General features: G+C 49.8%; 1 pseudogene; it reads right to left on the bottom strand.

Annotated features, from left to right (window-relative positions):
• Positions 1-1,284: 1,284 nt before the first annotated feature.
• LOC126936553 (uncharacterized) overlaps positions 1,285-14,524 on the bottom strand; it is a 35,881-nt pseudogene continuing 22,641 nt past the window's right edge.

Raw genomic sequence — 14,524 nt, 5'->3', positions numbered from 1 at the left:
TCTCAAGCTTTCATTAGGATCATCTAGGGGGCTGGTAAAAACAGATTGTGAGGCCGGGCACAGTGGCTCACATCTGTCATCCCAGCACTTTGGGAGGCCAAGGCAGTAGGATTGCTTGAGCCCAGGAGTTCAAGACCAGCCGCGACAACATGGCAAGACCCTGTTTCTACAAAAAATTTAAAAATAGAATCAGTCGGACATGGTAGTGCAGGCCTGTAGTCCCAGCTACTCAGGAGGCTGAGGTGGGAGGGTCACTTGAGCCCAGGAGGTTGAGGCTGCAGTGGGCCATTTTTGTGCCACTGCACTCCAGCCTGGATGACAGAGTGAGACCCGGTCAAAAAAAAGAAAGAGAGAGAGAGAAAGAAAGAAAGAAAAAGAAAGGAAAGAAAAGAAAGGAAGAAAGGAAGGAAGGCAGGAAGGCAGGAAGGAAGGAAGGAAGGAAGGAAAGAAGGAAGGAAGAGAGAGAGAGAAAGAAAGAAAGACAAGACAGATTGTGGGGCCCCATCCCTAGAGTTTCTGATCTCATGGTTGGGATGGCCTGAGAATCTGCATTTCTAACAAGTTCCCAGTGACTGACATGGAGGCTGCTGGCTTGGGAACCGCACTGTGGACACCTGTGCTAGAGGAAACTTCCAGCTGGGAGATCACAATTGTTATGCAATGCCTTTGGGCTTGTCATTCTTGAGAAAGAATATCCCCTTCCTCTCTGAGCTACCCCATCATCCTCTTACACGCTGCCTGCCCCCTTTTAGTTTAGCTGGGGCACCGGATTCTCTTAGGTTCACAAGAATTCTAAACCTGCATCTAAGTACCATCGTCCCAATGACCTCAGCACCTGTCTCCACCCCCACCCACACCAAATCTCATCCGCATCTCACAATTCCTTTGGCCGGAACAACTTGCAACTGTCCCGGTGAACCCTTTTATCCACAGTATCATTCCCGCCAAGCATCTGAAATCACCTGAGAGCTGCCAAAAGCCCCTACTCCACTCCATAGCCCATCATCTCTCCCGTGGCTCAGAGGAACTCTGGCTCGGTCTTCCACCTGGTCTGGTGCAGAGGGAACTTAGTCCCTGATCACGAATGGGTGACAAGAAATGGACATCAAGAAATGACATTCTAGCAAAAGAAGGAAAATACCCAAATGTGCATCTTGGTTTTTTTCACCACCTGTGCCCCCTTTGTCCTCCCATTCAGATATCTGGCACCATGGGCAGAGAGGATGCTGTAGTGGCACTAGGCGAGGCCATGGGATTCCAGCCCCCCTGTTCTCCTTAGCTGCTCTCTACATGATGACGGCTGACACAGAGTTGGTCACTCCTTCCTGTCTGCCTACTCTTTTCAGCGAGTGGGAGGCTGGGCTTACCTAAGCATAAACAGGCACACACACAGGCATGTTGTTGACGACTAGCAAAACCAGATTGTTTCCCTGCTGTGCACCAGTTTTGTGGAGGCTGATGTATGTTTCCACATCTCTTCATGGCCTTCCATTTCTCGCTCTCCCCCAAATAAGGCCAAGTGTGTCCCCCTAATGGCCTAGGCCAGGCCAGCTGTGCCATCCCTGCTGCCTGCATCATTACCAGGCACAGCTTTTGCCCTGGAGTTCAGCTGGCAGCAGAGCTGCTGATGTACAAAGCAGAATGGAATCCAGCTTGGCTCTCCCGGCTGTGTGGGCTCGGCGAGGCTCTCAGAATGCATACTTGTTTGTGTCTGGAAATTCAACAGCTGCAGCCCAGGGACTCAGAAAACAGATCCGCAGAGGAAGACCACACCATTATCTGCCCCAGCCAACCACGACCACTCCGTTAACCCAGAGAAGGAAAGAAGACCGTATGTCCTCTGCTGAAAGACTGTATTCTCCGGCTAGTGCTCCTAATGGAAACTGGTACTCCCTTCTAATGGGAGGCCCTGACTCGGCAGGTAATTTGGTGATTAATCTGAATCCTCCAGGCACCTGCCAGAAATACTTCGAAGGTGGTACAGTAGCATAAAGTTAATTTCCAACCTTTCATTTTTAAGATAAGTGAATCTTTGTCTGGGGTTTATTCTCTGCCCTTTATTCCTCTGTTGCTGACCAGAGGGTTTTGTGAATTTACAAAAGTATACAATGTTGCCATTCCCAGCCCACTGTAGCGGACCAGCCCCTCTGCCAGGAACATATTCCAGGGGTGGTGGGACCCATCTCGCTAGATCTGCATCTTGTTCTCTGATTATATCCACCTGGTTCTATATCCTCTGTGCTTGAACTTTTTAACCAAGTGACCCTCTTCATGAGGACCCTTCCTCTTTTCAGGTGTCCACACATGTCACCCCTCCTGCTTTCCTCTGGAGTGCACTTCGGAGCTGTTTCAAACCACCATCCCTCCCCACACCCCCAAAAACACAAAACGACACATGACAAGAACAATTGGAAAGTTCTTAAGGGATATTGGCTTTTGCTTTGTCTTCATCTTTTCCACTTGTGGTCCAGGGCAGATAAAGAGGGAGGCCTTGTCAGCCCTGCACTGTGGAGTCTGCAGTGGTGAGCAGCTGCGTGTACTGGGCTTTCCCGCATGGTGCAGACTCCCCTGCCCAGGTGCCCCTGGTCCCGGGAGGGGAGGCCCGTGAACCCCGCAGCAATCTCGACTCCGTGTGCTCTGCCCCGGATCACCAGGTCCCTCCAGGAACCTGCAGCATTTCCTTTGCTGTTTGGGAATTCAAAATGGTTTCTCGAAAAGTGTGAACAGGAAGGCAGAATTTACCAAAGAGGACTAGATGTAGCATGACCCTTGGATTCCCAGATTTCTGCTGCCACAGACTCATCACTTCTTTTTGCCCCTGTGATGAGTTGAAAATACATTTCGGAATACATGGCCCCAAAAAACAGGAGACAGGGTGAACGTCATGAGGACAGTGATGACGTCTTCTGTAAGCCTAGGTTACTGGCCCTGAGACATGTCCTCTGCCCTCCTCCACTCCCACTCTGCCCTGTGCAACATGGGAGGGAATTCCCCGGGGGAAGACAGGCTCGTCCCTGCCCAGAATTTCCCATCCGTAGCTGCACTGTGGGTTAGATACCCAGCTTCCCCAGGCCCCACGTGTGCACCATCAGTAGGTACTGGAGCAGGAAGCAGAGGAAGGGAAGGATGCAGCCGCATTCAGTCCTGGAGAACAGCAGGCCCGGGTTGCTCCTCTTTGGTGGCCGGGGCTGAAGGACGGTCTGTCTTATGGGGAAACTCTCCTCCCGCATAGCATGTTTCTCTGGGGGCCTCCGCTGAGCTCACCGTCTTGGGAGAGCTGCATGTGGAATGTGGGAAAGAAGTCACCCATCTAAGCCGACGTCTTCATTGGCTCAATGTCGGTGATCACTAATGCAACAATACTGTGGTTGTATTGACTGTATGTATGACAACGTTCTCAACAATACAGGATAACACAACGAGCAACAGTAAAAGCTGGAGTGTCCCGCGAACGGAGTGGGTGGGCTGTGACTCCCACACTTTCCCTGCCCCTCGCCAGCCCCTCCTAAGCCCCTGTGTGCTCTCCAGGGCAACACGTCAGAATGACCTGGCCAGACGTAGCCAATAGGTGTGGTCCTAAACAGCCGGTACCACACCTCCCTGGCTCGTTCTTCTTCAGGTAGGGAGCTTCTCTGACCTTCCACTTTGGAAAGAGCAGGCCTTGCTTAAAACTGAGTGCCGGCCAGCCCACATCCCCTGAAATAGATCAAGGGACTCGTCACAGCCACTGCTCAAGTATTGGGAAGAGACATGACACCAGTGCACAAGTGCATTCTGAACCATAATGACAAGCAGGGAGCAACAAAGCCACCTGTCTCTTTAGAACATACTTTCCCTCAGGCCTAGGGCTCAGTGGAAAGAGACAGGAAGGTTCCGGCTATCCTTCCAGCCCCTAGAGCTGCCCAGCCCAGCCTGGCAGATGCGAATCGCCCCAGGAAAGGAGAGAGGAAAGAAGCTTTCCCCAGACCTCACCGTTCCTCATTCCAAACATCTTGTAAGTCCCAGGGGCCTTGAAATAGTTTGTCTGTAGCCAAACACAACTTCCTGTTTCTAAGAAAGGGAAGAAAAAAAAAAATAGTTGAAAGCGTTTTTGGACACTGGAGATTTCAAGTTTCTGTAAACGAGAATGAATCAGACACATGTGGAATGAATTTCTCCGGAAGTAAGAAAAGATGCTGTGAGTTCCTCTTGCTGGACCAGAAAATAGGAAAAGGGTAGCTAGGAGGGGAGGTGCCTCAGAGGCTGCCAGGAGAGAGGCCGTGTGGACACGGGATGGAAGAGAGGGTCCCACTGGTGACAAGGCTCAACGAGGTTGCCCTGAGGCCACATCCTGAAGCTGCTCATTACTCAGAACTGCTCCACCTCTGAAGTCCTACATCAAATCTCCTCTTCCCCAACCACAACCTCCCATCTGCCCAGATCTTTCCCATAAGTGCATCCTTCCCCATGCCCTGACCACCCCCACACATGTCCTTCCCCCATCTGTCTTTCCTGCTCCTCTGTCTCCAGCTCTTTCCCTGAGCTGCTTGGACTCCACGTTCAGCACCTCCACCTCAATCTTGCCAGTGTTCTCAGTGCCCTTGCCCCACTGACTCTCTGTGCTGCTCAGCAGGCAGAGCCTCACATGGCACCCATTCCCCTCTCCACACCTCTCATGTCATCCTGCTAGCAAGCAGATCCACACCCCAGGGGAATCCCAGCCCTGAGCACACTGGTGCCACCATAAAGTTACAGCGCTTGATGGAAACTGTCCAGCAACCCAAGCAGACTCCCCTCTCAGCTTTACCACTGGTCATCCACAGAACTATTCTGTGCTTCCCATGCTCCTCCAGGTCATCGCCCTGCTACGCTTCACTGTGAGTAAACAAATTCACCTCCACTGCTAAGTGGCGCCCAGTACCGTATCTCTTATCATGGAAGGGAGAGGGGACGCCAGCTCACCGTTAACAGGCCACGTATAGACACGAATCTAGAGGAATATTATAACTCTCCCTTATTTTGGATTCAACAGGCATGTTCCAATCTCTGCCAAATCCATAGGGGAATGAAGACTCAGAAGATAACTCCTCCCCCTGATTAAATTAATCCTCCAGCTCTCTGAAGGGCACAGCACATCATCAGGTTTAAACACCTAGGTCTAAAAAAAAAAAAAAATGCCAGGCGCAGTGACTCATGCCTGGAATCTCAGCATTTGGGGAGGCTGAGGCTGGACAACATGGTGAGACCTCGTTTCTACAAAAAATATAAAAAACTTAGCCAGAGCTGTTCCAGCTACCCAGGAGGCTGAGGTGGGAGGATCACCTGAGGCTGGGGAGGCCGAGGCTGCAGTGAGCCGTGATCCTACCACTGCACTTCAGCCTGGGCTACAGAGCCAGACCCCTTCTCAAAAGTAAATAAATAAATAAATACGCGCCCAGGCTCCCTCGTGGCCTGGCTTCTCTACCTCATCCTCCTTGTTGGTTCCTCAGTTTCCACCACTGCTCAGAGTCCTGCGCATGGCCCTGACATGGTCTGTCACTCCCTCAGTTCTTTCTAGCTCCACTGTTAGATGGAGATGGCTCTTCAGATCCCAAAGGTGGGTGAGGGGAAGGGGGAAAGCCCTCACAAGGACAGGACCAAGGACAGCATACCTAAGAGAGTAGGCTTTGCGCAGTGCTAACTGTGGCCTCCTGCTAGCCTGTCTCTGGTGTGTAAGGATGTGAAAGCATGTCTCCCTCTTCTCCATCTGGAGCTACATTACCAAAAGCCTAGCCTACAAATGTGCCAGATCTCAGGAAGCAGGACAGGGTGAGGAAAAAAAAAAAAACCACAAGAAAATGAAATCATCATTTAAAAAACCCTGTTCATTTCTTATCACCAATCCTGAAGTCTTGCTTGTAGCTACAGATGCGCCTTAATTTGTGCGGAGTTACATCCCTGATAAACCCATCGTATGTCGAAAATATCATAAGACTAAAATGCATTTAATATCCCAATAATCCATTGTAAAGTCAAAAATGTGTAAGTTGAACCGTCCTAAGCCCAGACGCTCCTCCACTTACAATCAGGTTACACTGGGATAAACCCATCAAACAGTCAAACAATTGATTGTAAGCTGAACCATCATAAATTGAGAACCATCTGTATATCCATCCTTTTTAAAATCTATCCTTTCTCCTTCTGTTTCTGTTACATGATGAGGTATTTTCCCACTGTCAAAACTAATCCCTTCTCAATACTGCAGCCCTCCACCCTCTCAAGGCACTCAGCCCCTCCACAATCCCTCCCTTCCCAAAGACTCAGCCCCGCCCTGTCTGCTGGCAGCTCCCCGTCAGTGTTCACAGGTGCTGCGTCTTCTCACTCCCGCATTTCACAGTCATGTCTCTCCGCTCTCCCCTCGCTCCCTGAGCTCCTGCTGCTCTTCCAAAGCACACAGCTTCTCTCTGCAAACATCACATATACTCTTTCCTCTTCCGGAAATGTCCCTTTTCCTCTTTCTTCTCTCCCCACTTTAACACACTCCTACTTATTCTTCAGGTCACAGATTAAAGGTCATGCCCTCAAAGAAACCCCCAGGTTAGGTTAGGCACCCTCATGTTGCTGTGCACTTAGCTTTTTTTTTTTTTTTTTTTTTTGACAGAGTCTGGTTTTGTTGCCCAGGCTGAAGTGCAGTGGCACGATCTCAGCTCACTGCAACCTCCGCCTCCTGGGTTGAAGTGATCCTCCTGCCTCAGCCTCCTGAGTAGCTGGGATTACAAGCTCCTACCACCATACCCGGCTAATTTTTGTATTTTTAGTAGAGATGAGGTTTTACCATGTTGGCCAGGCTGGTCTCGAACTCCTGACCTCAAGTGATCCTCCCGCCTCGGCCTCCCAAAGTCCTGGGATTATAGGCATGAGCCAGCATGCCCTGCCTGCACTTCACTTTTCAAATACTCAGCACCCTGGGCTCCTTCTGTCTTTGCTGCTGGACCATACACTGTGAGTCCCAGGCCACATCTCGTCTTCATTTGCACCACACGTGTCTAGCTGAGAGCCTGCCATAAGGCATGAAGAGAAAAAAAATGATCATGTTCCCTTTCCCCTTTAAAAAATGTTTCCAGGCCGGGCGCGGTGGCTCAAGCCTGTAATCCCAGCACTTTGGGAGGCCGAGACTGGCGGATCACGAGGTCAGGAGATCGAGACCATCCTGGCTAACACGGTGAAACCCCGTCTCTACTAAAAAATACAAAAAACTAGCCGGGCGAGGTGGCAGGCGCCTGTAGTCCCAGCTACTCGGGAGGCTGAGGCAGGAGAATGGCGTGAACCCGGGAGGCGGAGCTTGCAGTGAGCTGAGATCTGGCCACTGCACTCCAGCCTGGGCGACAGAGCGACACTCTGTCTCAAAAAAAAAAAAAAAAAAAAAAAAAAAAGTTTCCACTTCCCCATATTTCTCTCTGATACCTCTGTGCACCTTCCACAGTCATACTTGAGAGAACCGCTCCCTTCTTCATGCCCTAACAAGTCAGCTCCCCACACCACCGCCTACGGGACTGTGTTGCCAAGGTCATCGATGACCTTGTGCTAAGTCCGACAGACCTGCCTCAATCCTGTGCCTGCATCCCGGCCTCCTCTGCATGCCCTCTCCCTCTGCTTATCCCTAAGTTGTTGAGTTCCTCTGGGTTCTGTTCACTCTTCCTGGCTGATCCCATCCACCCCCATGGTTTCCATTTTTTCCTATCTGCTGATTACTCCCAAATTTAAATCCGGAGGCTGTGTGTCAGGGGCCCCCATGCCCACCTCATGTTTGGAGGTTCTCTGGAAGGGCTCCTGGGACTCAGCACACAGCTGGGCTCATGGTGAGGCTTTATCCTTTTGTTGTGGTGAGGACACACGGCTGGATCATAAGGGGTCAAGGCACAGGGAGGGTCTAGAGGAACCCATGCGAGACTTCCTCATGCTCTTTCCGTCCCACCAGGGTCCCACAGAGCCCACTGTCCCTCCACAAAAATGCAGCAACACACGTGTGACATTTCTGTGCGGGGAAGCCCGGTAGAGACTTAGTGCCCAAAGGTCTTAACTGGGGGCTGGTCACATTGACACTCTCTTCTAGCAAAATTCTAGACTCTCAGATGGAAAGTAGGTGTTTGGCATAAATTGTGTTGTCTGCACAGACAGTCTAGCCATGGGGAATCACCTTATCAGTTAACGGTTAACTAGGGATGCTCTGAGAGCCAAGTTCCCAGACACCAGCCAAGGGCCAACCTTGCAGACAGGTGTTTCTATGAACAGCAGTGTCAGGCCTGCTGTGATAACTCCTTTCTGCACAGGCTCAGTATGTTTCCAACTGCCCACCTGACTCAATTTGCTCAAAGTCAAACTCACTCTCTTCCTCCCAGCTGTTACACCTATAACCTATCTTTTTTTTTTTTTTTTTTTTTTTTAGAGACAGAGTCTTTGCTCTGTCACCTAGGCCGAAGTGTGGTGGTGCAATCATACCTCACTGCAACTCCTAGGCTCAAGTGATGCTCCTGCCTCAGCCTTCCAAAGTGCTAGGATTTCAGGCATGAGCCACTGTGCCTGGCCAGGACCTATCTTCTGTTTCCCCCTCTTCTCCACCCCTCCTATCCACTGGCACTCAAATGCAAACTCCTCTCTCCATCTCCATTGCTGCTGTTTTCATGGGGGCTCTCCATCCCCTCACCCAGCATGGCTTCAACGGCCCTCTCCCATTTCACTTCACATTCCCTCTAATCCCATCCTCACATTACTCAGTGATCTTTTAAACATGAAATTCCTTGGGACCAGGCGTGGTGGCTCACACATGTAATCCCAGCACTTTGGGAGGCCGAGGCAGGCAGATTACCTGAGGTCGGGAGTTTGAGACCAGACTGGCCAACATGGTAAAACCCCCTCTCTACTAAAAATACAAAAATTAGCCAGGAATGGTGGCGCATGCCTATAATCACAGCTACTTGGGAGGCTGAGGCAGGAGAATTGCGTGAGCCAGGGAGGCGGAGGTTGCAGTGAGCTGGGATCATGCCGCTGCACTCCAGCCTGGCTGACAGAGTGAGACTCTGTCTCAAAAAAAAAAAGAAAAGAAAAGAAAATTGGATCATTTCACTTCTCCATTGAAAACGCTTTGAAACCCTTTAATGGTTTCCAAATGCACTAAGAATTTTTTTTAAAAATCCAAACCTCTTAACAAGTCCTACAAGTTCCTCTGTGGACTGCCACCTACTAGCTCCCAGTCATTTTACGCCACTCTGTCCCTCTGGTGACACTTTCTTTTGTCACTTGCTCACCAAGCCCTTTCTCACTTAGCAGATTCCCACATGCCAGTCCCAAGCCTACGATGCTCTCTCCCCAGCTTCCCCCGGCTTTCCCAACTCGTCCTTAGGGTCTCAAGTTGACGGTCTCAGCCTAAGAAAGTCCTCTCCTATCTCCTCCAGTCTAAATGAGGTCCCTTTAACTCTCATAATTAACAATTCTGTGTATCTCATGTCAACTGTTCTGTTTGTTTGTTTTGAGATAGAGTTTTGTTCTTGTTGCCCAGGCTAGAGTGCAATGATGCAGCCTTGGGTCACTGCAACCTGTGTCTCCCAGGTTCAAGTGATTCCTCCTGCCTCAGCCTCTCATGTAGCTGGGATTACAGGCACGTGCCAGCACCCCTGGCTAATTTTTGTATTTTTAGTAGGGACAGGGTTTCACCATGTTGGCCAAGCTGGTCTCAAACTCCTGACCTCAGGTGATGCACCCGCCTCATCCTCCCAGAGTGTTGGGATTACTACTGTTCATTTAATGCTTCCCCCTGCACCCCACTAGACTGCTAGCTCCATGAGGGCAAAGACTCTTTGTTCACTGCTGGATATTTGGAGCCAACCTAGTGTTGGCCATGTGGTAATGCATTGTCTCTGTTAGCTTGGGCTGCTGTAACAAAATGCCACCGACTGCATGGCCTAAACAACAGAAATGTATTTTCACAGTTCTGGGGGCTGAAAGTTTGAGCTTAGGGAGTCTGTATGGCTGAGTTGTGGTGAGCGCTCTCTTCCTGGACTGCAGATGGCCACCTTCTCACTGTGTGCTCACACGGCCTTTCCTCCATGCATGTGTGTGGACAAGAGATAGGGAGCTCTCTGTAGTTTCTTCTTAGAAGGGCACTAATCCCATCCCAAGGGCCCCACCCTCAGGACCTCATTAAACCTAATTATCTCCCAAAGGCCCCAGCTGCAAATACTGTCACATTGGGAGTCAGGGCTTCAACATATGAATTTTGGGGAGACACAAATCAGTCCATAGCTAATGATCTCAGTGTTCCAAGAAAAAATGAGTGAATCACTGACAGAGAAGTGTTTCTAAAATGTATGTCTAATCTTGTCACTTCTTTCCTCAAGGGTTTTCAATAATTCCCTTGCCTATAGAAGAAGTTCTAAAGTCCTCAGCTCAGCATCTGGGCCTGTGATAACCCAGCCCCGGGATACCCTGGGGTTACTCAGCAATGCCCCCGGAAAGTATGGTTTTCTCTTTCAGGAGCATGCCCAGAGTTCACGCCTGTTCAATAGCCCCTGCCTCCCAGGGGTCTGCTCTGCTGTCTGCAGCACTGGCACCGCTGAACCTCGTCCACAGCTCCCTCGAAGCATGCTCTCTGCAGCCTGAGTAGTACATCCAAGCATCAGAGTGAACAGATGCAGAAAACTGCCAGAAACATGTGCTCCCAGAGCTGAGAAGCTGCTGAAAAGAAACCTCGTTCTGACAAAGGGCAGAGCCACACACACACGGAGCTGGACCTGAGCCTCTGGAGAGAAGAGGCTGCTCTGAGATGAGCCCAGAACCTATCTCTCAGCACTGGGCATCACCACTTATGAAGCCCCTTGCCCACCCTTGAGAATGTCCCCCATCTGCTGGGCAGAGCAGCACAAGACCTGGTGTGAACCGGCACAGCCTTGGCCTATCTCTGTGAGTGTCCTTCCCAAGTTCTGGGAGTGATTAATGGGTCAGCACGGCCCATAGTGGACTCTGTAAATGTGCATTCCTTTCCCCTCTCCCTGTTGCCCGGCTTGTAAACCTATGCCTTGGCCTCCACATCAAGCATGTGCTTTTGGGTCAGAGGCTTCCAGTCCTGGCCCTCCTCTCCAGCACACTTTCTCCTGCTCCCTGGACAACTGGCATTGCCCTGATTAGGTTGTGCACTATCCCAGTGGCTCACTATGGATATATTGGTCCATAATTCCCAAGAGCCTCACTCTGTCTGGTGATGAAAATAAAATCTGGAGGGGAATTTGCTAGAACTTCAGCCTCCCACCATATTGCAAATTGAGAGCTGACTTTGATGCCATATGTGTGCTAAAGGGTCAGCACATATTAGAAGAGCAGCAGGCAGAGAGTTAGATGGACTAATTTTGAGTTTTGTCTTTGCCATTCACCAATTTGGTGACCTTGGGCAAATCAGTTCCTCTGAGCCTCAGTTTCTTCATCTAGAAGATGTCCTACCAACCTCAAAAATGTGTGCAAAAATCAAGTGAAAAAATGCTATGTGATGGTGGTTTGCAAATTACAACACACTACATGAATGTAGGAAATTCAATACCTTATATCCTTAGGAGATTAGGGGCATCACTTGCTGGAATATCATTTTGCTTACCACCAGATCCCCGGGTTGGAAGAGAGTCTAGGCAGAGAAAGATAAAGAAAAGCATAAAATTACCTAATTTAGTGAACACCAAAATTGGTAGCATAAATTCTGTGTATGCTGGCAAGTTGGAGGGAATTAAGGGGAACAAAAAAGCAGACCTGGATGTGTTTGGCTCAGTGGTGTGGAACTTCAAATCCAGTGCCAGGCTTGGCAGAGATGTGAAGTGTAGACCACACTCTTCTCTCCTCTGAGTCCTGAGCCTTTGGGAAATAAACACAAGATGTGCGGATCAAAATGTCAGCTTTATTTTTTATAATAGCAAAAGATTGGAAACAACCTGATGCCCATCTGTACGGGACTAGTTAGATAAATTAGGGAAATTCACTCAACAAAAAAAATACTATGCAGCCATGGCCGGGCGCAGTGGCTCACGCCTGTAATCCCAGCACTTTGGGAGGCCAAGGTGAGTGGATCATCTGAGGTCAGGAGTTCAAGACCAGCCAGGCCAACATGGTGAAACCCCAACTCTACTAAAACTACAAAAAAAATTAGCTGGGCATGGTGGCATGCACCTGTAATCCCAGCTACTGGGAAGGCTGAGGCAGGAGAATCTCTTGATTTTCCTGAACCCGGAGGCGGAGGTTGCAGTGAGCCAAGATTGTGCCATTGCACTTCAACCTGGGCAACAAGAGCAAAACTCCATCTCAAAAAAAGAAAAAAAATACTATGCAGCCATTTTTAAAAGTGCAAAACAGCAAGGTGTTGAACCATAGCTATGGTATGCTACCGATTGTGGAAGAAATATGTGAGTGTAAGTACATATTTGTGTGAATGTGTATAAAACACGCCCAGAAGAAGAGATGCTTAAACACAGGTGACTCTGCTGAGGAGAACTAGGAAGCTAGGGAAAAACAAAGGGGAGACCATTCACTCTCTGCCTCTTTGCACCTTTTGAATTTTGAACTGTGTGACCATAAGACTGTGTTGCTGTGTGCATGCATGTGCCTGTGCATGTGTGCGTGAATCCACTTTACTGAACTCCATAAACATCTTGGACTTAAAACCAGTGGGCTCCCTGCTTCCTGATACTCAGGTATCCACTGGAAGCTCAGACTGTGTGACCTGCTCGTGGGGAAGTTAAATCCAGACAGCAAGATGAAGGGCCAGAGTAACAGAACGCGTGCTGCCAGCCCCTGCAAAAGAGAACCAAGGGGCCGTGACAGCAGCATCCTTCTCCCACTCCTTACAGTGGAAGAGAGGAACTGGCAGTTTCTCTAACTGGACCTCCTTGCCCTGCTGCGGCAGTGTAAAGAGAGGGAGGATGGGGACCCTCCAGAACAGTACAGGAAATGTTAGCATCAAGTGGACAAGGGAAAGATGGGGCAGGCGTGGAACAGTGCGGCTGGGGAGGGGGATGCGGAGAAGGAAACTGACAAGAGACTGCGAGGAGGCGCTGATGGATAATGAGAAGGAAGAGAGGTGTCAGGGCCTCGAGGATCATACACTTTCATGACCAGGAAATGGGTGCAACCCAAATATTGTGTTCATTAGTGAGACTGGAGAGTGAAAGGATGCAACCTTTGATCTTGCACAATGAGTGAGGATGCGGACATGATGGGGCCGTGACAGACTTTCACCAGGGCATAATTCAGCCCGATTCTAAGGAGGTCCCTCCCTTTCCTGATCCCTCACTGTCCTCTGCCCATTCCCAGCCCCCACATTTAGCAAAACCACTCCGCTTGGCGTTCCAATGTTCTGTTTTACATTTGGCTTTGTTCAGCAGCAGCCTCTGTTTAGCCAGTTTCTGCTTGGGAGCCAAAGCGCCAAGAAACTACACAAGAAGAGCAGAGCCTGGACAGGATCAGAAAATGCCAGAGATTTTGCCACCAAGCCTGCTCCACCGAGACTGCCAGGAGAGTTTTGCAAATGGAATCAATCTGAACGTAACTGATGAGAAACATCTGAATGGAGGAAGCCAGAAATCACTGTTTCCCACTGCAGTGGGCTGGAGTGGCTTCCCCAAGGCTTCTACTTGTGTGCATTTACCTTTCTATCACAAAGAGGACTCATGCTGCTTCTTGGAAACCTATCCAGTTCACAATGACGGACCCTGACCTCACGAACTCCGCTTTCCCTCCAGTCCCCAAGCCCTTCCACGCCCCAGTCTGCAGGTGGTTCTTTGGCTTTGTTGCTGTGGTTGATACATTTTGATAGCAGACGGGTCAGAGGTAGATTCTGGTCACAGTATGGTGGCTCCTTCTCCCCGGAATTTAAACACGTCAGGAAACCTCACCCACCGCCCAGGTGTCTCCTTACCACCCCCAATTAAAAGCCCAAGATACCTCCCAAATGTAGTCAAGGAATTTGGGGTGTGCTCCTGCAGTTTCCTCAGGGACACATCCCCGAGGCCAAGCAAGTGGTGGCATCATTCATTGTAACATGTCTCAGATGATGTTATAATAATGGAGTGTGCTTGGCTGCCTAGAGCTGAGAGGGAAAAGAGTTCAATCCTAAAACCGGGACAGTGGTTATCTAGCACATTTCGAGGGAAAGAACACTCCAATTCTGACTTACACATGCTTTTGGATCCTAGACCACTTTGTCTTCAGAGTGGAAAATCAGAATACTCTCACGAGATACTAACTTTAGGCCAGGTGCAGTGGCTCATGCACTTTGGGAGGCCGAGGTGGGAGGATGGCTTGAGCCCAGGAATTCGAGACCAGCCTGGGCAACATGGCAAAACCACATCTCCACAAAAATTCAAAAACTTAGCTAGATGTGGTGGCGTGCACCTGTAGGCCCAGCTACTCGAGAGGCTGAGGCAAGAGGATTGCTTGAGCCCAGGAGATGGAGGCTGCAGTGGCACAATCCTGGGTGAAAGAGTAAGACCCTGTCTCAAAAATTATAAAAAAGAGAGATATCAACCAATAGATA

Source organism: Macaca thibetana, chromosome 14 (genome assembly GCF_024542745.1).
Source record: "Macaca thibetana thibetana isolate TM-01 chromosome 14, ASM2454274v1, whole genome shotgun sequence".
In the NCBI taxonomy this organism is placed as follows: domain Eukaryota; kingdom Metazoa; phylum Chordata; class Mammalia; order Primates; family Cercopithecidae; genus Macaca; species Macaca thibetana.
This window is presented reverse-complemented; position numbering and strand designations above follow the sequence as displayed.